General features: G+C 35.1%; 1 long non-coding RNA gene across 1 annotated transcript; it reads right to left on the bottom strand.

Moving 5' to 3' along the window:
* Nucleotides 1–662: 662 nt before the first annotated feature.
* LOC112290240 (uncharacterized) lies at nt 663–3828 on the bottom strand. The gene is made up of 2 exons (XR_002972080.3): nt 1609–3828; nt 663–1508 (listed from the first exon to the last, which is right to left on the bottom strand). It is a non-coding gene; the product is annotated as an uncharacterized LOC112290240 (long non-coding RNA).
* Nucleotides 3829–26129: the final 22301 nt, after the last annotated feature.

The raw sequence follows: 26129 nt of genomic DNA, 5'->3' as shown, positions 1-26129 counted from the left end.
TATCCAGTAATAAAACAAAAATGCTGATTTTCAAATTAGGACATTCTTCAACATAAAGCCATCATATTAGATTTTTCTAAAACTTATTCTGAATGTTATGTTACTAGGCTCTTAAACAGATTTTCAATCCATTCTTAATTTGTTTACAATTTTCGAACAAAAAACAATACAATCATAACGTTGTTTAAAATTAAGTAGCTTGAAAGATTTGCAAAAACAGAAGGTCATGGATTCAATCCAAAACCAAAATAAATTTTGAAAAGTGTAATTTATGGGACACCTATTAATTTACACTACTTGCTATTCCAACTATGCTTGATTTTCTTAGGGATGACTTTGGAATAAAGTTTAAAAAGAAGATGATTTCATGACTACGTATTCATGGTATGCAACAAGGAAATTATTTCTATCCGTGACACAAACCAATGAAACGGTTTTTCACAAGTATAAACAGTGATGAACCATACTAAATTCATTATCTCATAATGAATCACTTGCACGTCGAATGTCATATAAATCGCATGTTACAACTGTAGTCAGCTCACATTTAAAACAATAATCCAGTGAGTGAAAGTCCATCTAACTAACTTTTAATACTGTAGTCCACAGTCATTTGTTCAATGAATTGCAATAATCATACGTCAACTTACACACTATTAATGTACGTTGGTGTCTAAAAAATCTTGATCAGAGTTTTTGTTTCATCAACGATATTTTATAATATGTTGAATCGCTTAAGAATAAGAAACCGCGATTCTGGAGACAAACTTGGGTAACTACCAATTGACATATTGACATGATGTTACATAATGTGCGTAAAATAGTGAAGTAATTTATTGAACAAAGGTAAGTTCTAATATAAATTGCTAACTGGTCACTTGACAACTGGCCGGATCTATTCCGATTTCGAACAGATTCAAACATCCAAACGGGGATCCGATGAGATGATTGAACGTAGAATGTGAGTCACTTCGGTGGCGGCCTCACATGCATCATGCCGATGCTAGGTCCGACCCCCAATAGGCTTTGGGTTGTACCATAATTACTTAGGGTCCAGTGTGGAGTCCTGTTGTGGAGGGATTATTTAATCCTGTTGAACCATAACATCTTGTACTGATCCCAACTGTAATGAAATATTATTTCATTTTTGCCAAAAAAATGAAGGTAAAAAGAGTGAGTTTCTGCGCTGGCTATATTTACAACCCAATCATGCAAATATCATGTTTTTGGACTTCACAATCATGTTAAACTGCCACAATTGACTTACGAGACGGTAGAAATGTGAGTGTCTGGAGGTGCAGCATGCACGAGTGGTGGCGCTTGTGAAGTGGGCGTATAGTGAACATGCTTTAAATCAGATCAACAACAATCACCCACCCTCCACATTCGGTCGCATCAAAGCTGCTTGCGAACCTGGTCATTGACCTGTTGCTGTTCATTTGGAGTGCGCAGGTGAGAAACGGTGATGCACGGCTGCACGCCGCCGACCCAGCTTCAAAGTGAGAGATCTGGAAAGAATATCTTGTCGACGGTTAAGCGGAAGCTGACTATCGTTCATTTATAGGCAAAGTGAGGCCCATGGCGCAGGCATTGGTGGAGGAAAATTACCTAGCAAGAGATGAAAACGAGAGAAGGAGAGCGAGATTAGCCGCTGACAGGTTCCGTCGTGGAAGCCATCCGTGTATTCTGCGGTCGCATTCGCGTAACGCCAGCGTTTTCGCCTTTCACCGCCCTGCTGACACCACACATGGAACTCCACGTCTTTCTCTTAGATGGTCACATGACTTATTTTGCGGCCAGTAACTGGGAAGTCTGCTCTTTCCTTGCTCTGCAGATTAGCTAAGCTCAGGTGGTAATCGAAAGCAGAGTGTCCCCGAAAACACTGTATGTATATTCCTCGAGGGGTGTAGAGCAAACTTACAACCAGCGACTGCTAAAGGCGATCAGATGAGACAGGACAGTGTCATTACTCAGCTTCATTCAGTACGCATGCTAGGGGCGCAGGCAATCAATCTTACGACAATTACGTGTCGCAGAAAGAATTGTTTATATCATGTCCTTTACCTTTGGAGCAAACTCTGGAGAGCTCCTGCCGCCGATGAAGTTGGCAAATCTAATATACAAATAGACGGCGGTCATCGTTACAGAATTGCTACTAGAGATCAGCACCGAATTTGACCGACAATGACGTTGCCCCAGAATGGCCACTACAACAGAAGAATTTGAGTACACAAATAATGGAAGACAGATTGGTTGGAGTCCAAGAGTGCAATCTATTCCTGCTCTTCAGTAGCTCCTTCCCTGAGAAGATTCAGCTTCTGAGGGATGAAGCTAGTGAGAGGCAGGAAGAGGCCGCAGAGATGTTACCCTCACAAAGGTCGACAAGTGCAGTAATTGCAGTCAGCAGTCTGACCCATGCAATGCTGCTCGTTGTGAGAGGTGGGCAACGGTAAGATATTTTCACAGAAACATGCGTGGGACTACGTGCGCGCTATTCCTGTCTACCAATAGCTCCTTACCTCCCAGACTGCGACTCAGGCAGGGAGGGAAGAAGCTAGTGAGAGGCAGGAAAAGACTCACGGTGCTCCGCACACGCCTCTTCGTCACATACTACACAGGCACCGCACAGGGCATGACCTCTCAAACAAAAGACAACAAATAAATAAATAAAATGCAGTATTGTTGCGCTCAATCTGGATTGAGAAACAACAGCAATCCAAAAAAGGGGGAGGAATGGAAGACTGAAGAATAGTGCACTGTTGCATGTTTCGAGCTGAAGTGTGAGTAGCCCTCATGAAGGATAATTGTTCAGAGATACTGAAAAGAAATATAGGGCATGCACGTAGTGATAGTACTACCTTGAGACTTGAAGACACCGTCACAAGAGACCTCCACAGGCCTCACATACTAATTGACATTAGATTTAATGTAAAAAACTGATTTACGTCGGAGGCACATCACTGACTTCAGCGATTTCAACAAGACATAATTCCATAGTTATAAAACAGCCTCACTCCACTCATACATGGCAACAATCAGTACGACAGCGTCGAGTACAAGAATGAATCAGTCAGGGATAACCCAAGCAAACTGGGTAAAACAAAAAACAAAAACAAAATAAAATAAAAAAAACAAAAAACAAAAAACAAAATTGAACATTGAGGAGAGAAAGAAATCTGCAACAAGCGTCGACCGCGAGGCCAAGCATCGCGCCTTCAATTTCCCTCACTGGCCTCTAACCCAAGAGGGCTTGCAGATGATCGCACGCGTGGCGCCACTATCCATATCCAGCAGACCCAGAACCAGACCCGATCATGGAGATCCGCCAAAAAGGCTCAAATTCAGAACGACCACAACATAGGTCACATAAAACACTCCACACTCGCCTTGCTCTACTCAACAGCCTAGCTCACCAACGACGCGAGCATCGAAGCACGCCGAGGGCAGTGCCAACGCCGGCCACGACGTTTGCGGATTCACCATGGGAGTGAATACAGAAAACTGAGACGTGAGGAGGCAAAACAAGGGGCAACAATACAGAGGTGAATGGAAAAGGGGAGGGAGTCGCCAGAGGAGGTGGTGGGGAGGGCCGGGGGTGACGACGATGACGACTTCGACGACGCTGACGCTGACGATGAGTCGCGGGCGCGAGGGAACGCGGGAGGGAGCTCGCGGTAAGTATGGCGCTGCGAGGTGGATACCGCGACGACTTTATAGCCAGCCACGCGCGAGCTGGGCTGGGCTGGGCTGGGCCGCAGCCACCGTGGCGCCCGTGGCGCGTCGCCTGCGGGGTCTGAGCTCGCGCTGCACATGGCTCGCCTCCCCCGGACCCTCCTGCCCTTAGCACAAGCTCCAGCCCCAGTGCCTCCCCCCCCCCCTGCCTTGCCTCTGGCACTGTTTCTTTCACTCCTCATCTAGCTCTCACCCACATCACACAATGTTGCTTGGGTGCAACATCATCAATGAGAATGAGGAAAATAGTAAACATACTATTTTAACAACCAAAATAATACAGTACTATTTAGCTTTTGTTGGAGGATACTTAATTGTGATAAAACTATTTCAAATAATTAAAAAAAACTAGTTCTCTGTACTATTGTTCATTTTTAGTTTTGTTTTGGCTTTAATTGGGCATGATTTTTGTGGGACCTTTTTGGTGCTAATATTGTGGATGGCTATGGTGAACTCTGGGTTGTCAAATTCTCAATCGTCAAATATATACATATATATATATATATATACACACACATACACACTCATTTATTTAAACAAGTTTTGTATGCCATAGTTGTAATTTTTTGGTCTTGTACACATGACACCATGTACAATACCTGCCTTTGGAATATGTTCATTAGTATTGTTTGTTTATTCATGATTCACCATCATTCATATGATGACATACATTACATAACAATTGTTTGAAATCATGTTCCATGTAAGATTGAGAATGGCCACCATCTCAAGTATATTTAGCAGAAAATTACATTATTCTAAGGAAATTTGACTACAATGCCACAAAAAAATATTAAAAAATATATGAGGAATAAAGAGTGAAAAAATAGTTAAATAATTTCCATAATAATGAAACACATGCATTTTATAGTAAAATATGGTAGATACAAAAAGCAACTAAAGCCATAATATTTTGGATGATGATGATGATGCTGGTTGTGCATACATCTTTATTTCTTCATTGGAAATTAAATGGAAATATGTGTAATTGCTCCATGTATTTTAATTGTAATGTTGTTTTCTTTTTGCACTCAAAATCTCAAAAAAGCATATCCAAGCCATTCATGCCTATGTTACATGAAATCAAATAGCACAGAAATCAAGGTTCTCTTTTAAATAATACAATCAATATTTATATTTCTTAAACAACACATTTGACACATCATTGTTCAACATTTTCCTTTACAACTTCTCAAAGGACATCTATACAAATAGTCAAAATCAATATCTATACATGTATGCATATGCATGTAAATATGGAACAAGTTTTCCTTTAAATTTTTATTTTTGAGAAGGATGCCAACCCCACATGTGCACAATCCCACATGGAACCATTTTCAGCACCTGGGTGACAGAAAAAAACCCCTTCACTAAGAGTATCCTGGGCAGAGCAGTTTATTTATTTATTTGTTGTTATTATTATTTTCAAAATTTCTGAGGCTGCCCAACCCATGTTCACTCACTACACAAACTTCACATGTCAGAGCTGGGCAAAGGGGTACAAAGGGCTAGCAGCACAAGGAAAACAGGTGCATACTTGGCAAGTTCCCCTTGTGGAAACATGGTTCAAAGCTAGGGGCACACACACAATAGAACTAACTCATCACTGGTTGCCATTGACAGCAATTGGCACATATGTAAGCACCCTTCAACCCTATTAGTTGACTGCCACCACATCTATTGCTATAGAATGGTGCCCTTTGTACAACTGTTTAGAAAACCAAACTAGTGAATTTGTAGAGCTATAAGGACCCTCTCCACACAAACCAGAAAATAATAATAATAATAATAATAATAATACTAAAGAGTATTCTTGGTCATGAGATTGATTTCAAGTATGAAGCATGACATCAATGATTCTGCTTTCTATTGATAGGGGATTCATAATTGAGGAAAAGTCATGTTAGTCTTGAAATTGATCCTCAAGCATTTAAGGCAAATTTTGGATAATTTCTTCATTATTTTATTATTATTTTTTATTTACCGATTTTCTTTTATATTTAGTTAAAGAGTGATGAGATCGTATGATGCCTTCCTTTCAACATTTAGGTAATATTCTTGCCCCATCAACAATTAGATAATATTCTGATTATTCTAACTGTCAGGAAGCCTTTTGTCACATGCAATGGATGCTTGGCCTTGATTAAGTTCTCAATGGCACATAAACTGAACATCATCCATACAAGACTTCTTATTTTAATCTACATGACCAAACTCCATTTTTGATGTCCTGATTTTTTCAACCTAAGTAATTTTTTTTAACATGTAATAGACTTTTAACATGTAATATGACTACCTCCAGTTGCATCCAATTTTGATCAACAAATTTGATAAGTGAAGTATTTTCACTTTACAGCAACAACAACAACAATAAGAAGAGACATTGTGAAGGATGAATTACAATGGTGTATAATATAGAAACCCAACTTCAAAACTTGGACATGTAAATACATGTAACCCCTTTCATCCTTCCTTAAATTTATTCACTGATTGAGGGCTATTCAAATAGATAAATGGATAAGAGTTGTCAAGCAGCACTGCATTAAAGCCCCCACCATTCCCAATGCTCAAAGAGAGAGAGAGGGAGACTATGTTATGTGAGTGTTCCCAAAGCAATAAGCATCCATGCTTGAGGGTACAGTCTGCATCACACTATCAAGCTGTCTAATCTGCCCAAACTGATTAGAACTTACATGCCTCTAGAATTGGAACATGGGGCACAGCATCCTGTGTGTGTGTGTATATATATATACATCAAATTAATAATCTGGCTGTTTCAATGAGTATCTCACTGCTGTGTCATTGAATGAAAGTCACTATTTCTACTTTGGAAATTATCCTGCAATTTGTTTTGTTTTGATTTTTCACCAACCAGTTTCTCTTCTTTGTGGTTTGGCTCTTCTGGAAGTGAATGGTCCCAATCTACTCTACTCAAACTTCAAGGTTTTTCACATGGGGGCACAAGAGCATGATTATCACCTTGTTGTACCGCATCCCTGTATACATATGTACACATGATTTATTTTACAAAAACTCTAAATATCATCTTTTATTCAAACCTCTAAATATGACAACTAATGTCAAGAAAGAGCTAACTTGTTCATAGAATTTCAGATAACACATGAATTTAACATCTACATCAAACCATGAAACAGTAATTTCACACTTCTTGTGTAAATAAAATTGAAATTTATTAGACATTTCTTATATCTTTACTACTTTTTACACTATATATATATATATATATATATATATGAATACTTTGTTGCAAATACCACCACTATTTGCTAAGAATCACATCTTACTATCCATCATGACGTGCCATTCATCATGTGTCATCATAGTTTTAGCTAATTCCACCACAAACCATTCCAAGCTTGTGTTGCACACCATGCTGCATTTTATGAAATACCAAAATATATATATATACAAAGAATATACAATATATCCATTGTGATGTGCATTAGTAATGTTTCCATAAAAGTACATTGTGGTATGTAGCACGAGTTTAGAAAAACTTGTGATGGAATTAGCAAAAACTATGGTGAGAAGTTGTGATAGTAATAGCCAAAACTCTTGTGGCAGTAACAAAACCCTCTATATGCATACATGAATGCAGATGACTTTGTCTACAACAAACCTCTCTCTACATACAGTTACCTTGTCTATACAGATTTGCTTATGACAAATCTGTATAGATACATACTTGACTCTATTTGTGATTGTTGCTAGAGAGAGGGGAAAAAAGAAAAAAGCCACCACCACCACCAAACATACCACACAGTATGTGAAGGTGCTGCCATTGAGCTATGTTCCACAGAGTAAATCTTGCCCATGTGTTTCAGTATCTCATAAACAATATATGTACCATCTCTGCCAAAGAATAATGTGTTGACCATGATTCAGTATTTGAATAAACAATTGAAATGCATGCACACATTTAGCCCCCCAGTGATTGAATTTGCAGGGCTGGGCAAGTGAATGACCAGAGACCAAGGCTACAGAAAAACACAAGGGGAATGGGAATGAAGCAGAGTGGTGACATGGTAGGGAATGGCTGCCAGTGAAGGAACTAGCTCAGAGGAGAAGGGTAGGGTGGGGGGCTCAAATGATAAATCACAACAGTCCTGGTGGAGTATGTGATTATGTCCCTGTAAGGAGAGAAGTTATTCAGTTCTTCCACTATTCAGTTAGGATCACAAGGCCTGGCTCCCAGCACTACTTCCCCCTGCCAGGCAGCCCTTTTCAATGCAGCAACACTCTTGAGCTGAGCCAACAAACAAACAATCAAACAAACAACAAAACATTCACACAATCTAACAAACCAACCAACTGAAGCAACACCCACCCAACAGAAGAAGAAGCCACTCTAGTGGTAGCATTGGCTCAGTTGCCTGTTGCTCCTCCACCACCTCCACTCCACAGACACTAAAATAAATGTATGTAGAAATGAACAGAAGGGAAAGCAAAGTAGTGGAGGAGAGGTTGCCCTCTTTCATGAGAGGAAAACAGAGAAAGTGATTGAATATGGGTGGGGTTTTTGTATGCATTGGGGGCACATGCAAGAGAGAGCTCCAGAGCTGAAGAGGGGATGGATGCAAAGAGATGGCTAGTTAGAGCAAGAGAAAGCAAAGCATGGGGGGTCACACATATTGAATCTAGAGAGTGGCAGCTGCAGCCCATGCCCCAGAATGGGACAATTTGAAGGGATGGAAGTGTGGGACACCACACCCTATGTCTCATCCATGAGGATGGTGGTGGGAGTCAAACATGTTCTCATGCCTTGCATATATATATATATATATATATACTCACAAGTGGATGAATGTGTAGATGAATAGTTTTTATTTGTTATTTATTTATTTATTTATTACTATTATTATGAATTTTAATCCCTGTATTTTTTATTTATTTGTATTTTCTATGGGTGTCTAGTCCACTTATAGGGATGCATAATAAGAAATATTGTTCACAGCATGAGCTAAACCATGTGCATTCAGTTACATATAGATAGTGAAGGTGATTTTTTCTAATTTTAGAATCAATTTTTTTTCATTTGTAATGCCCATATACCATTTGCAAATATATATATACAATTCTGTGAGTTGGTATTGACCACAATACAAGAAGTGAATTGTAAAGGGTATGTTGATGACAACGCCCTTCCCTACTTAATGGAAATTAAATATAAAATACATGAAATCAAAAACATGAAAACATATTTTTTTTAGAAAAAAATTAAAAACAGTCTTCCTTTTTGTTGTTTGTTTTTATATGTATTTTTTTTAAATTTTTTTTTATAACATAACATTTAAGTACCTGAGTCAATTTATTATTATTGTAGAATTGATACTGTATGTGCAATTAGGTTGAGAATAATACTTCAACTCTTTAAACAATAGATTTTTAAGTCTTTTTATTTAATGATTATACACATTCATCATACTAAAGATTTTGTGTTGAAGTAATATTGTATTCTTATCCATTTGCTTTTGCAGTTTTCGAACTTGAAGGAAAGTCCTCATTGAGAATAAGTGCATCTCAATCAAAGTTTTTTTCTTCTAAATATTTACTTTTTCATGACACTTATTTTCGAATATTGACTTCATCTAACAATACAACCATCAATAAAACCTCATAAATGGTAAAAGAAGGAATTTTTTCTGAATGTAGTCTCTCAGCTTCCATCAAAATTTATGCATATTCCAGTAAATAACAATTTCGAACGAAAAGACATCAAATGTATCACATTCTATAATAAATAAACCAAACACACCCCACGAAACCATCAGACACACATACACACTCAAGTACATACATATCGCAATTTGTTTTTTGTCCTGTTTTCTTTTTTCGTTGATACATTGACCAAGTTGTCACCATCTGATTGTCAAATCATACAAAATCAGTTTCCTAAATATCTGCGGAAGCAGGTATATTCTTAACTTAAAAATAGACCTTTCAACTTTGACATTCCAAGTCTAAAAATTGTTAAACCCTGCTTATAAGACTTGCCTGATTAGGAACGTTTCAGAGCTCATAGCATGACTTGTCAAAATTCTAAACACACAACCACAAGACATTTCAAGTTTTTTTTATTTTTTAATTTATCACCGGAATAGTTTTGCAATCCTGGTCAATACCTACCAAGCCTGGTAGAGCACATACACACACCTCGCTCCAGCTTTGCAACAGTGATGGTGCCGTTGCATCCCTTGGAAGTCTTGAACCTCACGCAACAAGATTCCCACATGCGAACGAGTGGCAGATGCAGTACAAGCCTACAAAACTCCAATATAGCATTTTCATATTCACGAACCCCACAACTGGCCCAATGGTGGCACCACCCTTTGCCTTGGTGACCCTTAGAGCAAATCCCCAGCTCTGCAAAGACCGGCAAACAAGGTAGTTGATCCAGATGGGTGAAGTTCAATCTTCGTCAGGAAACCGGCAAAGGAAAAAACCGAGGCAAGTTTTGAGTTGCAGGCGGTATTTCCGTGGATGGTATTCTTGAGGGGAGGGGGGGGGGGTTGATTCAGTGGAATTCTGGGGGAAACATATTGTCATTTTTTAATATGTGGATCTGCTGGAAGTCCTGGTTTCCAGGATTGGAGCTCACCCCAATTCCGCAAATCACAGCACAAAAGCCCTCCCCCCACTAATTGAATCCGGAACTGTTACTCTTCCCAACACATTCTGTTTGTTCGTCTTGCCTCATTTGGAATTTGGTGGAATCTATTGGCTAATGATCAGGCTACAAATTTCTCCGTCGGAGTCAAAGGTCAGCGGAACGATGTAAGAAGTATTGATTTTTTTAATTAAAAAAAATAAAATAGAGAAGAAGTAGGTTTCGGAATATGTAGGGAGAAGCATTATTCCAAGTTGATGCCCATATGCCCGGTTTTTGGTAAATATTTCCAACTAGTTGGCGTGCCAGCTTGGCGTGTGGGTTCCGTGAGGTGGGAAAATGGGTTGTGCGAAACTGATTGCTATGATGAGGATTCCAAGGTCCGGAATGAGCCTTGAATGAGCTCCTCAAGGCTTTCAGTGAGTGCGGAGTGTACACTCAAACTGTAAGACTTGCGTTGGATGTTTTCCTAACTGCAGCATCAGAGCTGGATCTGATTGTTCTAGTTCACCAGCCCATAGCCATGATGATGTCGCTTCTATCTAGATGTACTGGTTGCTCTAGGGCTCCTCTACATCATCTCTAACTAGAAGGTCGTGCCCATTCAAAGCTCATGTAGAATCAAAGTAAAACCGCACATTTCAACTTCACAGACTCCAACAAAGTGAGGTAGAATTTCGGCCTGCAAATCATGGACAAATCCAGCGGCAGGGCTTTATAATTCTTTTGGGTTCATTCGCTGCAACGGTGTGTAGAACATACCATGAATGTTTCCCCTTGCAAAGATTGTCAAGGGGATGATGATACGGGGAAACCAGGTTGGGAGAAAATGGAAATGGCAGGGCACTGCGGTGATTACTCTGGCAAAACGGATGGTATATGTTCACACACCACACCGAACTCTCCTTCCAGCTCCGTTGAGCGAATGGAATCTGCTGCGCACACAGCAACAAACTAAACTTGCATGAAGAGTCGAGTTTCACACACAACGCTGAAGTGGTACAGGTGGGTTCTGCCTTGCAACGTTCCAGAACACCGTCTGAACTCCAAGACGCAGATTCGCATGACATAGCCAGGGTGTAAAGTGTTTCAGCACAGATCGCGTGCGCTGAAACACAAGCACGGACGCACACACCGAGAGCAAGAGCAGCAGCGATGGCTAAGGGACGAGGTCCAGTAACAACTTGCACAGAAGCGCCCACGCGGGGCGGCACAAGCTAAACTGAGCAACTCTCGCAATGCATCATCGTCGTAATCTCCTGCCGATCCGCGATCTCGACATCGATCTGATCCACAACTGGTTTGCTGATACCGATGGTCTGGTCATCAGCTGCGAGGCATGAACGTCATGTGAGAGTTAAAACTATATTATGCATGGCGACAAAATCCAGTCATTGCGGCAATGGTGTTGATCAGATTCTGTCTACAAGATTGCCGCACACTTGGCTTCCGTTGAATTCTAACACACAAGCCGTGTGCCCACGGGTCTTGTCAGACTCTCTCTCTCTCTCTCTCTCGCGTGCCCGCATTTCTCGAATCCCGCAAGTGGCTGCGTGCCGGCGAAATTGATTGTTTGATTGCACAAACAAATCAAGTTATCCTTCAGTTATGCAATCAAGCTATTGGAAATATTCTAATTTAATTCTGATATGGGTTTAGACAGCCAGAGGATGAGTATCACTTCTGGATTGCCCAATATTAACATCTTGGGCTCCGCGTCAACGTGCCACAATTCTGGTCTGAATCTTGCACAATGACCAGCAACATGGCAACTTTGATTCATTGCAGAACAATCAGCTAAACAATGGATTCTGTTCCAACATTCTTAGCAGTTCTGCAACATTTTATTGCAAATGCTAAAGAAAAAGAAAAAGAGCAAAAAATGAAATTGAGATGTTTGCAATTCTCAACCCATGCGTAATGCAGAGTGTCAATAGAAATGCTTGGACCTTCCTTACTTGAAAACGTGAAATGAAAAAAATAATCAACACCATATATTAGTTCAGTTCTGCACTTGCAGTCATCTTAGTAATGTGATCCACAAACATATACATAAAAGATGTTTCAATAGATGCCATGGTATGTAAAAACTTTAGTAGTGTGATGAAGACTTGTTGTAAAATTAGCCATGCTACCTCTTTATTGATTTCTTTGCAATAACAATTACAGTTGTAGTTTAAGGAGAATTCAAATTTATACTTAAAACCTAAAATTGTCGGCTTGTATTTAAGGTATCTTGTATTTTGAATCATGAATTATTAATGGGATTAATGAATTTGTCAAGGTTCACAAAAAAATTCAAAAAAGAAATATGTCATTTTTTTTCATGTGAAAAAAACTAATTCAAATCTATAATAAAAATTCTTTAAATCTAATATAAGTTTAGATTACTGTAATACTAAATATCAGTTTTTTATTTGTATTTTTTATTAGTATATGAAAATTTTAAGTCTTTTGGCAAGAATTGGCTTTTGAAAGATTGTAGTGACTTATTTGGAAGATAGAATATTTATTCATTAGTATATTCTATTTATGATGAAATAAAATTGAACTAAAATAGTTTAATACTCAATTTTAAATTTAGTTTTAAAATTATACATACATAATTATATATAAATTAATTCTTTTTATTTTTATGAAATTAATAATTAATAATTTAATAATAATGGTTTTTTACACATATAACTTAAATTTAGATATAAACTAATTACGCTTTTATATATTTTTTAATTATATATATATATATATATATATATATATATTTGAAGATAAAAAATATATTAAGTATTTTAAAACATCTGTTATTACATGCATGCAAAATATTAATAGAACCTTTATTAATAATCAAATTATTATTTATTATTAATATTTATTTTTATGAAATTTAAAGACTTCTATATCTTCAAATATTACTTAAAATTTATCACGTGATATAGCATTAGGTACCAAATGTCGTTGGATATATATAATTTAGTTTGAGTTTAGTGGTTTTTTTTTTTTTTTTTTTTTATCCATTAAAATTTTTCATTAATTGAATTTGTTAATACAAACTAGGAATTGAATATTTCGATAGAAAAACTCCTTTGGCTTGACATTTTTGTCAAGTTAAGTCTTGTGAGTAATTTTGAGAAAAGAAAAATCTTATATTGTAAAGATTTTCTTGGCAATTATCAAGGATATGAACCTCAAAGAATTAAAATATCAATACACTCTTGTGTGATTCAAAAAGACTAGAAAATCACTCAAAGATGATATAGTATTAAAGTAGAATGGCTATTACTAAAGACAAAAAAACTTGAAAAGTCTTGAAATAAGATTAAAGACTAGAAAAGGCGTTAATAAGAATGAAGAAGACTTCACTCTTGCCTCCATATATATTCTTAATTAGGAGCTAAATTACAATGTCTTATAAGAACTCCAAAATATGTTGACTTTGCGAGACACATATCTTAACTTGCAAAGTAAGTTATTTATATATGCATGACATAGTTAGCTTATTCCGCAAGCTACCAATATGTGATTAACTTGTTGACCAAGTTGCTAACCTACTAATCAATTTCAAAGACATAGAAAGTTAAAGAAGTATCGATGAAGCTTCAAAAAAGTTACTCTAAAAAATACTATGAAGTAAATCTACTTTTATCTACTTCTATTTAATCATATAGATAAATATTATAGTAAATATATATATTTGTGACTATAACAAGATATAGATAAGATATTTATATCATTGATACATAAGAATAGATAGTTGGAACTATGTTTGAGAAGTTATGGAAGATTTTAGAATTGGGGCTAAGTTAGTCGATAAGGTAGGATCCATTGTAAAATATTCTAGAAAGAACTTAGGATGGTTATCTAGATGGGATCTACCATAGAATCTTCTAGAAGGAATTTAAGATGGTTATCTAAGTGGGATCCATCATCTAGGACCATTCTAGAAATTCCAAGATGGTAGAACAAAGTATAAATAAGACTATTATTCTCGTTGTGTTCAAGCTTCAATACACCAAAGGAATTGAACTAATAGAGGTGGGTTCGAGCATAGGGATAGACTAGTTATATGAATTGAGTCTGTTAGTGTCACAATTGGCTATACTCTTGCTATCTGAAATCAATTATCAAACTACAAAATACTAAGGCTTGCTATTTCCATCTTAATTCAACACATAATCCATTCTACAAATATCAATTCAACAATATTTCGATATTCTTATCGATTCATCTCCCACTTACTCTCTTTGTGGTTTATATATATTCAATTATTGATCTCCAGCTTACTTATTATATTCAATTTCTCAATTCATCACTTAGAATTCAATATCTTTACTTAACACAACACAATTCGATAATCTCAATTCTCAAGGTCATAGATTTTTTCCAAAACGGTCAGTCGAAAGTCATATTCTACAATATTCTAATCACAGTTTTAACAATATTTCTCTAAATTACAATTCTTCATAAGCAAATAATAAAAGCAAAGAAAATAAAGAAGTGGTATCAAGCTTACCCTGGCTTACGACTCTCATAATCTAGCCCGGATCTCTCTTTTTTCAACCTCTTTATCCTACCAAAAGATGAATCGTTGGCCAGCAGATTCCAAAGGTTATGAACCTTTGAGTTCTTAACCATTTGTTCCACTAATAATCTATTGTTATCAACTAAACTACCTAATCATAAGTCTAATTTTCAAGATTATCAATAACTAAATAGTAACTTATCACAAAATTTATTTATATATTCTACATAGCTCCACTCCTAATTGTGCAGCATCCTTTCAAATATTATTTAGCCTCAACTTATAAAGACGTAGCAGAGTTGGCTTCTTTAGTCAATGGCATTGACTTACCACCTTTTGAATTGGTGAACTTCTCTTCTGCTATATCTTCATCATTTGCCTTAGTGTTCGATGGTTCTCTATCCAAACGTGCCATCATATCTTCATTCAACAAACCCAATTCCCGTACTTGAGACTTAAGATGGGCAATTTGGTTTTCGCGCTCCTCTAACATCTTTTGCCATTCTTCTGTCGGTTTCAAAGGTATCTCCGAAGGTGTTGTCAGCGAAACTGGCATATTGGTCCGCACTAAATTATTGGCCTCCTTTTCTAATGTGGCTAGTTTAGTCTCCAACATGGCAATCTCTACCTACACCTGCTCTTGCCGTTCCTTCCAATCAATCTCCATCCTTACTTTCTCAAACACCATGTTTGCCATCTTCTCTTCTTTTGCCATTCACTTCTTCTTAACCACAAAAGAAAATACGATGCCTGTCAAGAGCCCTCCTCCTACTTCTTACTATGGTCCAATCAATTGGGTTGACTCTCCCTTTTGTAATAGAAAATTCATCCCGAATTTATGTATAGTAAAGTTTAAGCCAATTGCCATTGATATGTGTCGTAAATTTAGTACCCATAAAATCTTCCAATTATACTAAACTATTTGGAAATCTTTCAATAACTCGATATGGCCCATGCCATTGAACTTGAAATTTTCTATTTTTTTTTTTTAAATCGACTATCATAAAGAAGTACCAAATCATTTGGCATAAAAGCCTTTGGTCTAAGTTTAATATCATAATAAGTCTTCTTTCTTTTTTGTGTAGTTTCGATTATCATTAATGCATTGGCTCTAGTTTCATCCAATTTTTCCAATTCTTCTAAATGGTGCTGTAATGAATCATGATCTCATAATCTATTATCTATAGCAATTCGTAAACTTTGGACTTCCAATTCAATAGGTAATATTGCTTCCTGGCCATAAACCAATTGAAAAGAGATAGCATTGGTAGTAACTTTATATGCAGTACGGTATGCCCATAAAGCTGCGAACAACTTAGTGCCCCAATCTATTCTTGCTCCTGAAACTTTTTTTATTAAGATTTTATATAAAATTCTATTAGTCTTTTCTATTTGTCCATTGGCTCTAGGATGATACGGTGTAGTCTTACGATATTTTATCTTGTATTTAGCCATAAGTGCTTCTATTATACTATTTATAAAATGAGTTCTTTGATCACTAACCAATTCTCGTGGACAACCAAACTGTGTAATAATATTTTCATACAAAAAGGTTGCTACTATACTTGCACTATCAGTTTTCGTAGCTACGGCTTCAGCCTATTTTGTTACATAATCCGTTGCTATTAGTATATACTGTTTTTGTCCATTTCTCAAGGTTGGTGCAACTGATCCCCTAAAATCAATTCTCCATTTTTCAAAAGGTGCTTGAGCTAGAATTGATACCAATGACATTGCTGAAGTTCCAGTAGGTCAACCCGTTCTCTGACATGGGTCACAATGACGGACGAATTCGTGGGCATCTACAAACATTGTTGGCCACCAATAACCACCCTATAAAGCTTTATAAGCTATGCTGTCCCCCGCAAAATGTCCACCATAACTGTCAAAGTGGCAACCTTCTAATATAGTACTTACTTCAGTCTGATAAATATAGCATCGTAAAACTCCATCCTTACCTTGTTTATATAAAGCTTCAGCAATCATTGTATAAGGTACACATTTTAATATTAAGCATCGTTTAAGCTTTTTATTGAAATTGGGTGAAAAGGTTTGAAATGTTAAGTATTGAATTATTTCACTATATTCCAAAGTAATTACATCTACCGCAAACAATTTCGCATCAGGTAGTGCATTGTTAATGGGTTCATTATCCAATATATTGGATAACCAAGATAAATGGTCCACATTGGAATGTGATTTTTTTAGTCTTACCTGAACAGTAAAGTCAAATTGCTACAAGAATAAAATCCATCGTGCAATACAACCATTCAATTGAGGCTTATTAATCATATATTTTAAAACATCATGATCGACATGGAAAACAAATTTATAACCAAGAAGATAATGTCGAAACTTTTGTATGGAATAAATCATCCATAATGCTTCTCTTTTGATTGTTGTATAATTTCTTTCAGCTGCTACTAATTGATGACTTGCATAATAAATAGGGTGATCAAAACCCCGGTCATCTTTCTGGCTTAGCATAGAATCAATTGCGACATTAGATGCATCCACATAAACTTAAAATGATTTTGTCCAACAAGGTGCCACCAATATTAGTACTGAAACCAATTTTTGTTTCAATGTTTTGAATGCAATTATACATTCCTTTGTCCAAAATGGACTGGTCCCATCGGTTGGTGGTTTCTTTAAGAGATTTTTCAAGAAAAGGCATATAACTACAAATAGATAGATAAATTACCAATAATAACTAATATGGCCGACAAATGCTCGAACACCCATAACAGTGTCTGATTGCTTTAATTCTACTATAATCTTTATTTTATCTAGATCTGTAGCAATGCCTGCCATAAAAACTATTTGATCCAACAGTTTACCAGAAGGTACACCAAATTGGTATTTTTTCGAATTTAAAGAAATTCCATATTTGGTACATTGATTCAAACATTGAACTAGACATTCTAAATACCTGGCTCTCATACTAAATGTACAAAAATCATCTAGAAATATTGCCATTGAAATTTGTAGATAATCTTAGAACGTTTGTATCATTACCCTTTGAAATGTAGCTGGTGCATTACAAAGTCCAAATGGCATAACCTTATTAGTAAAGGTCTCCCAATTCATAATAAAAGTAGTTTTTAATTAATCTTCTTTTATAATTTTAACTTGATTATAATTGGAGAATCCATCAAGAAATGAATAACATTCATGTGTAGCAACGACATCCAATATACTATCCGTGAATGGTAAAAGAAAATAATCCTTCTTGGTAGCCGCATTTAATTTATGGAAATCTTAACAGCTGTAAACTTTTCCATTCTATTTCGGTACCATAACAATTGGTGAAATCCATTCACTGAAAGGAACTGGATAAATAAATCCAACCTCAAAGAGTTTATCCAGTTCTTCTTTTACCATAAGTGAGTATTTTGGATTAAGTTGATGTTGTCTTTGGCGTACTGGTATAGCGTTCTCCTCCAATATAATTCGATGCTCACAAACTTGAATTGGAATTCCTTTCAAATTTGCATACAATTATGCGAAAGCAGTTTTATGCATTAAAAAGTAATCCATCCAAATTTCTTTCTCCTTGCCTTTTATACCATCGTAAAACTGAATGATTTGGGGAGCCTCTCTTATACCTAAATTAATTGGTTGACATTATGGAATTTCAAGTATCTCTAGACTGATGTTCTACTCAATTCCAAAATCTTTCATAAAATCCAACAAATTAGAACTTTCTAATTCCAATTCCATAACACTAACGTGATTAACATTCTGTCTATTCATCCAATATGCAATCATATGATTAGAATCATCAATAACATTTGGAGGAACTAAGTACTCTCCCAGTCCCTTGCAAACTTTCTAGTGTACTCGACAACTTGCCTTGTATCAGCATAAATTCGCTCAGATGGACTAATTTCTTCTTCTGTAGATTCATCTTTATAATTCGACGTGAATTCTAAACTGACAAATTGAGTTTCTCTGTGATATTGGATAGGGTACATTTGAAGCACAATTTTATCATTACCTTTCCGAATTATCAATGTACCATGGTCCTAGTCATTTTGAGCTTTAGCTTGATACAACCACGGTTGCCCCAATAAAATTGAATATGATAATATAGAGCTTTGCAATCGAAAAAAAATATCATCAATTTTATAGGTAATCCTTGCAATTACTGTATCAATACTTTGTAAAATATCCATAGGTTTAACTCGACTGGAATCAGCCATTCTCAAAACCACTGTAGTAGGCAATAAGTGATCTAAACCTAGCTCCTTCATTGTAGCGGCATTCATAAGATTTACACTAGATCCTCCGTCTACTTGCTCTCTCGATAATAACACTCCATCAATTGAGACATCAATTGTGGGTGCACCCGGATCGGGATTCAAACTTACTTCTCAAATTTCTTTATTTCGAGATCTGCGACAAATTAATGAAGAATTCAAGATAGTTCGGCACTCAAGTGCTACTGCCAATAGTTGCTTCATAGAGATTGTGGACTGTATGGTGTCCAAATCTTTTAGAATATCATATGGTTCTGTATTAGTGGTAATTCGCAATGTATTGTTCTTCCAATTGGGATGATATTAGTTCGTTGGAATTTACGCCTCTTAGAAGATTTTTCAATGGAAAGGACGTTTTCCGAAACTGTGTAGAGAATGGAACAGCTTGAAACGGAATCGAAGCCTCCATAATCGGTACCTCATTAGGGTGCACAACTGATTCAGGTCTTATACTGAGTAAGGGGCCCATGTCAGGACCTAGATTGGATAGCCTCATAATTGGGTCCAATTTGTCCTTCGCTTCAAGATCACCCAAATGTTGAGTTGGTCATTTCTTCTTTTGCTGACTTCTTGTAACGATAGCTTGAACTACTTCTACCTGATGAATTGGTGATTCCTATGTCCTATTATTTTTTTCTTCTACAATTTGTACAGTGGATTGTATCTTTTGATCATAATTATTAGGATTAAATAGAACAATGCATTGATAATGAAAATGACCCAATTGCTTACAAATTCCACATACTGGAGCATATTCGTCTATAAACCTTAGATTAGGGCATTCACTGACATAATGTCCAATTTGTCGGCACTGGTAGCAACGTAGTGGTTTTCAGCCCATATCATCAAGTACATTTGGAGTCTCCACTGGAATATATCTACTAGGCCAATTCCAGGTAGACATAGTAAATGATCTTGGCTGACCAGTTGCTACTAGTCAAGAATTGGACTACTGAATTAGTATAGTTTGGAGATTACCACCTTGATTATTTCCACCGTTCTACATATTTGTTCCATAAACCGGATTATAATTAGTATTTTGAAAATTTCCAAAGCCACGATTAGGTTGATTTGGAAGATTACTATTCCAACCATCCATATTTCTAGTCTGTACTTGATTAACATCCCATTGAGTTGGCTGTATTAATATCTGATTATTGAATTGTTGTTGCCTTGGAATCATCGTGGCCTCCATTGTTAACAATTGGACATAACGACATTCTTCCCACATCTTTGCTCTTGCCAACAATGCTCTACCGTAGTTGATCAAGCCTCTTTTATAAATATTTTCAATTTTGGTGGATACAACCATTGATTAATATTGACAATATAAATGCATCTGGTATTTGATTATTTGACCATTTACAAATTATATCTATGACCCGGCCATAATAGGACTCTACTAATTCTCCCGCAAATATCTTACTATTCATAAAACTTTCTCTAAGCCGATCTTCAAATCAAATTGGTCTAAAATGGATTAGGAAGGCATTCCTCAAGGCCTTCTAATTGAAAAATCTATCCACCGATTTCCAATTATACTATTCAAAAGCTATATCTTTTAAAGTTGCTAGCAACCATCTCAACCAAATATCTTCAGTTCTACCATTATTAGCCATGCAGGCTGTGAAGAATTGAGATATATGGTGATCAGGATCAGAGTTGGCCAACCACTAAAAGTAGGTAATGGTGCCACACTTGTAATGCGGTCTCCTACTGTTCTTATTTGTAGTGCAATTGGTACTTCTGGTACTCTTGTGGCCAATGGTGTTATCACTAGTCTCCTTGCTATTTGAATTTGAATTTTTCCTCCTTTGATTTTACTTCGACCTACAATTCCTTTTTGTCATTCTCGTAGGAGATTTCTTATGCATAATCACTCCTATCTTTCTTTCGCTTGTCAATTAATTCTTTGATAATCCTCTCCTCTGTGATTATCACTCATAATATTTCATTCTTCTTTACAAAATCAATACTGCCTTGAATTATAACTCACATATTTGTAACCCTAAAACTGGTTCTTTTCATGTTTTCATTTAACATATAATTCTATCTCTCATATAATCAATTTTTAATATTTCATATTGTTATCACTTCTCAAGCAGCGGTGCCAAAATGTTGTTCTCGTTGTGTTCAAGCTTCAATACACCAAAGCAATTGAACTAATAGAGATAGGTTCGAGCATAGGAATAGACTAGTTATATGAATTGGGTCTGTTAGTGTCACAATTGACTATACTCTTGCTATCTGAAATCAATTATCAAACTACAAAATACGAAGGCTTATTATTTCCATCTTAATTCAACACATAATCTATTCTACAAATATCAATTCAACAATACTTCCATATTCTTATCGGTTCATCTCCCACTTACTCTCTTTGCGGTTTATATATATTCAATTACTGATCTCTTGTTTACTTATTATATTCAATTTCTCAATTCATCACTTAGAATTCAATATCTTTACTTAACACAACACAATTCGATAATCTCAATTCTCAAGGTTATAGATTTTTTCCAAAACAGTCAATCGAAAGTCATATTCCACAATATTCTAATCACATTTTCAACAATATTTCTCTAAATCACAATTCTTCATAAGCAAATAATAAAAGCAAAGAGAATGAAGAGGTGGCACCAAGCTTACCTCGGCTTACAACTCTCACAGTCTGGCCCAGATTTCCCTTTTTTCAACCTCTTTATCCTACCAAAAGATGGACCATCGGCCAGCAGATTCCAAAGGTTATGAATCTTTGAGTTCTTAACCATTTGTTCTACTAACAAGCTATTGTTACTAACTAAACTGCCTAACCATAAGTCTAATTCTCAAGGTTGTGAATAACTAACTAATAACTTATCACAAAATTTATTTACATATTTTACAAAGACTAGCTAGGGATTTTTGGGCATTTGATCAAATACAACTTTGGACCTTCTCTCTTAATAAATTTTGACTTAACATCTTCATATTTAATTCTATTTTATTCTATTTCTATTTGTACAATTTTATCTTTTTTATCCTATTATATTTAATTTTGTTCAGTTTTATTTTAGTCCATTTTATCCTACTTTATGAATAGGTTTTATATTGCTATGAATTAGAAGAGTCTTAGATTCTCATGACAGACTGGTCCTATTTTATTCATATCAAAGCAAGATTAAGATTGTTCTTTGGTAGTGTATCAATAGCCATCATCTAGTTTGAGGTTAATTATTGTGATCACATTGGATATTGTGTTGAAGCTACTATGAGCTATTCTTAAAAAGTCAATTAGAAGGTGAAAAGCTATTATAGTAGTGAAGTCTAGTAAAGAAATTACAACATGGGAGATATGGTAGAGCAATCCCAGATGGAGGCTCAAATATAGTACCTTTTAGGATACATAGCTACTTTATAAGGGCAAATAGAAGCCTTGAGGACAAGGGAGTCAACATATGCTAGGCTGAAATTGAATAAGCCTAGTACATACTCTGAGACTTCAAGACAAGAAGATGTATGTCAATGGCATTTCAATATGCATCTATACTTCCAACTATCTAGGCCAAATACTATTATAGGAATTATGTATGTAGCCAACTATTTAAGATATGTGGCAGCCATTTGGTGGCAATATCAAGCTTAAAGCTATAAATCTCAATGTAGATTTTGCGATTGATAGGAGTTTGATATGGAGTTTAGAAATTGATTTTGGCCCATCAATGTAAAAAAGATAGCATGCGATTAATTGACAAATCTTAAAGAATCTAGATCGATACAAGATTATATCTCCTAATTCAAGTCTCGATGTTTCTAAATTAGTAATATTTTAGAGGTGGAAATAATGGATCAATTCTTACGAGGTTTGAAATCTGGGGTCCAACAAGAAGTGGAACTAAGAAATCCACAAACATTTAAAGAGGCAATTCAAATTGTAGAAAAGGTTCATATTTTAGATTTTAGAAATTATGGAGCACAACCTATAGTACAAAGTCCTATGCCAATATATAATACTATGGCACAACAACCAATTTCAATAGAGATTAATGCCATATAAGGATCATTGATACTACAAAGATGATAAATATTGGTACAAAAGGGATTGTGTTTCTATTATTGAGAGCCAAGCCATTAGATTGGATGTTGTCCAAAATATCAAAATTCAAGTACTAATAAAATAAGGTGAGTTCATAGTTTCAAAAATCACCTAGTCAATAATGAAATAAAGCAAAAAAATAAGATTCCTCGATAAAGGCACCAAGAACTAGTACTAGAGATAACTATTGTTTCTCAAAGACAAATGGAATAGCCTTGAACAACTATAAAAAGAGTTGACTAGTGTATCTTATGGAACTACTAAGAAGACAACCATTTTGAGTGCTTGTAGATTGTGGCTCTATGGAAAATAATATCTTGACCAAAATTACCAATCAACTTGGGATTAAAACTAAGATAATCAAGAAAGAAAGTATATACATTGCAGATGACGAAGAGAATGTATTGAATGAGACATATGAAGAAGAATCCTTCAGATTGACTGACATTTATGTCTTAAGAAAGAGGTTCAAGGTAACAAAGCTAAAATATGATATTATCTTTAGTACGCTATCGCTAGAAGGGAGAGATAAGTAAGTTGATTAGATAGTAAAGACAATCTCCTTCAAAGATGGTAGATACAAGGTGAGTCTTTATACCTCTACATCAAATGAAGAAGAAGAAGAAAAAAAACTACAACTAAAGACTTATTTGTAAAGACGACCTTTATGAAGAAGCAAATATAGCATAAACAATCAATATATATGGTGGTTCCAAATATTCCATTAGTAGTGGGTATGACAACCAAATGAATAGAACGGGCAGAATAACTCATACAAAAATATTGGAATGTCTTTTCAACTGACTTATCTAGTGACGTACTTCCTAATCAAGGTGCCGCCTTTCAAATAGAATTATTACTTAGAGCCAAACTAGGAAGTTGGCTAATTTATCACCTAACACCAAATAAACTTAAAGAGTTGGAAAAAATATTGCACAAACTTTTGGAAAAGGACTTCATTTGAGAAAGCACATGACTATAGGGAGCACTTATATTCTTTGCACTCAAAAAAGATAGTGGACTTTGGCTTTGCATCGATTATCAAGGTATCATGTATATACACATGTAAACCAATAATTACTTATATAATTATATAAAAATAAATAAAATAGATTAATTCCATAATATCTTCAATAAAAGCTTCATAGACATTGCTTTAACTTTATAGGTGTCTATAATTGACTTTTTAGATTAGAAACGTGATCAAGAAGTTAGTCATGTGCCACATATGTTGGTAGCTTGAAGAACAAGATAACTATGTGGCACACACATAGAAAACTTATCTTATAAGTTAAGGTATGTATCTTGTAAAGTCAATATATATTAGAAGTCTTATAGAATATTGCCATATAGCTCCTATTTAGATAGTATATGTAGAGGTAAGAGTGAAGTCTACTTCACTCTTGTCAATTTCTTTCTTGCTTCTAATCTAGATCTAAAAATCTTTAGTTTCCTTGTCTTTTGGCAATAGTCATTCCAGTATCTTTTTAATATATATATATATATATTTTATATTTTTTTATTTAATTTCATGATGTTCTTATCCGTGAAAAATTAACAAGAATATATTTTTAATATCAGAGCCTAATCTTTTCTTAATTAAAAGTAAATTATCTCTTTTTTTTGATAAAACATAGGTATATTAGAAGTTATGGGTTACTTTTTTTTAAACTAATATTATTTTTAGTATCTTCTTTGATGTCCAATCTTCTATTCTATAGGACTTGAGCAAAATTAGGTATTTTTTTAAAATATTATTATGACAAATTTTGTTGAAATAAAGAATGCAATGGCATAAATGTAAGAACAATTGAAGGAATTAATGCTTGTGATACATCAACTCAATTTATTACTACAAAGAATAATGAGAATAGTAAGAAGTAAAGATATAGATATGATTGGAGTTGCATCAATATCTGCACCAAATCATGTTCCTTTTTCTATAGTGGAACATCTTTTTAATACTAAAAAATTAAGAATTGCCGTACATGAGAAGATTGATGGTACAAGATCTAAGTTTAGAGGATATATCTATCAATTATAAGTTATGATTGAACTTCAATTCTGAAGCTATCCAACTCCAAGATCACAAGTTAGATTCATTAGTACACTTCTTTAAAATTCAGTTTTATTGTGGTTTTTATCTTTTCTTGAATGATGAGATCTAATATTAGATAATTTAGAGGCTTTCTTGGTGGAGTTTTGATCTATGTATAAAAAAGATGATGCAACTCATGTTGCAATCAATAAGATCCGTATTTTGTAATAAGGCAATCGATTCCTAATATTATATACTTTATAATTTTGACAATTTATAATTAATATCAAGTGAGATGATGCTGCACTTATAAGCTAATTTCTTTATGGATTACAATATGAGGTAAAGAAATTGATACCCAATTTAACTCATCTTCAAACATTGAATAAAAAAATTGACTTTATTATAAAGTGTAACAATTGACTTTTCAAATTTTGATCTTAGAGCCAAATAAATAGGCTTTAATGTTACTATAATTCAATGGCAATATCAATGCCTCTTCAATACATACATTCAAAAGTAGAGGATATACAAATTGATGCGGTATGTTTTAAACCTCTTATTGAGCAAAAAAAGATTTGTTATTGTTAAAAAAAAATTGTATAATTCTAATGGTACAAAGATCTAAGCTTATTGCTCAATATTGTCTAAAGAAATAATGCAATTATAAAATAAGGAGTACAAATGTCAAAGAAGATAATATATTGAAAAACAAATTTGTTTAGTTACAATAGGAGCTAAATGGTTGGAACCTTATACAATATTTAATAAAGGTCCTATTTTCTCTTCAAATTCCTCTCTTTGTTTATATTAAATATTATTTTAGGTCCTAAACATTACAAAGTCTCTATCTTTTTAGATTCAAGAGCCTCAAA

The sequence above is a fragment of the Physcomitrium patens genome, chromosome 13, assembly GCF_059467195.1.
Source record: "Physcomitrium patens ecotype Gransden chromosome 13, ASM5946719v1, whole genome shotgun sequence".
Classification (NCBI taxonomy): domain Eukaryota; kingdom Viridiplantae; phylum Streptophyta; class Bryopsida; order Funariales; family Funariaceae; genus Physcomitrium; species Physcomitrium patens.
Note: the sequence above shows the minus strand (reverse complement) of the source record. Positions and strands in the feature narration are given on the sequence as shown.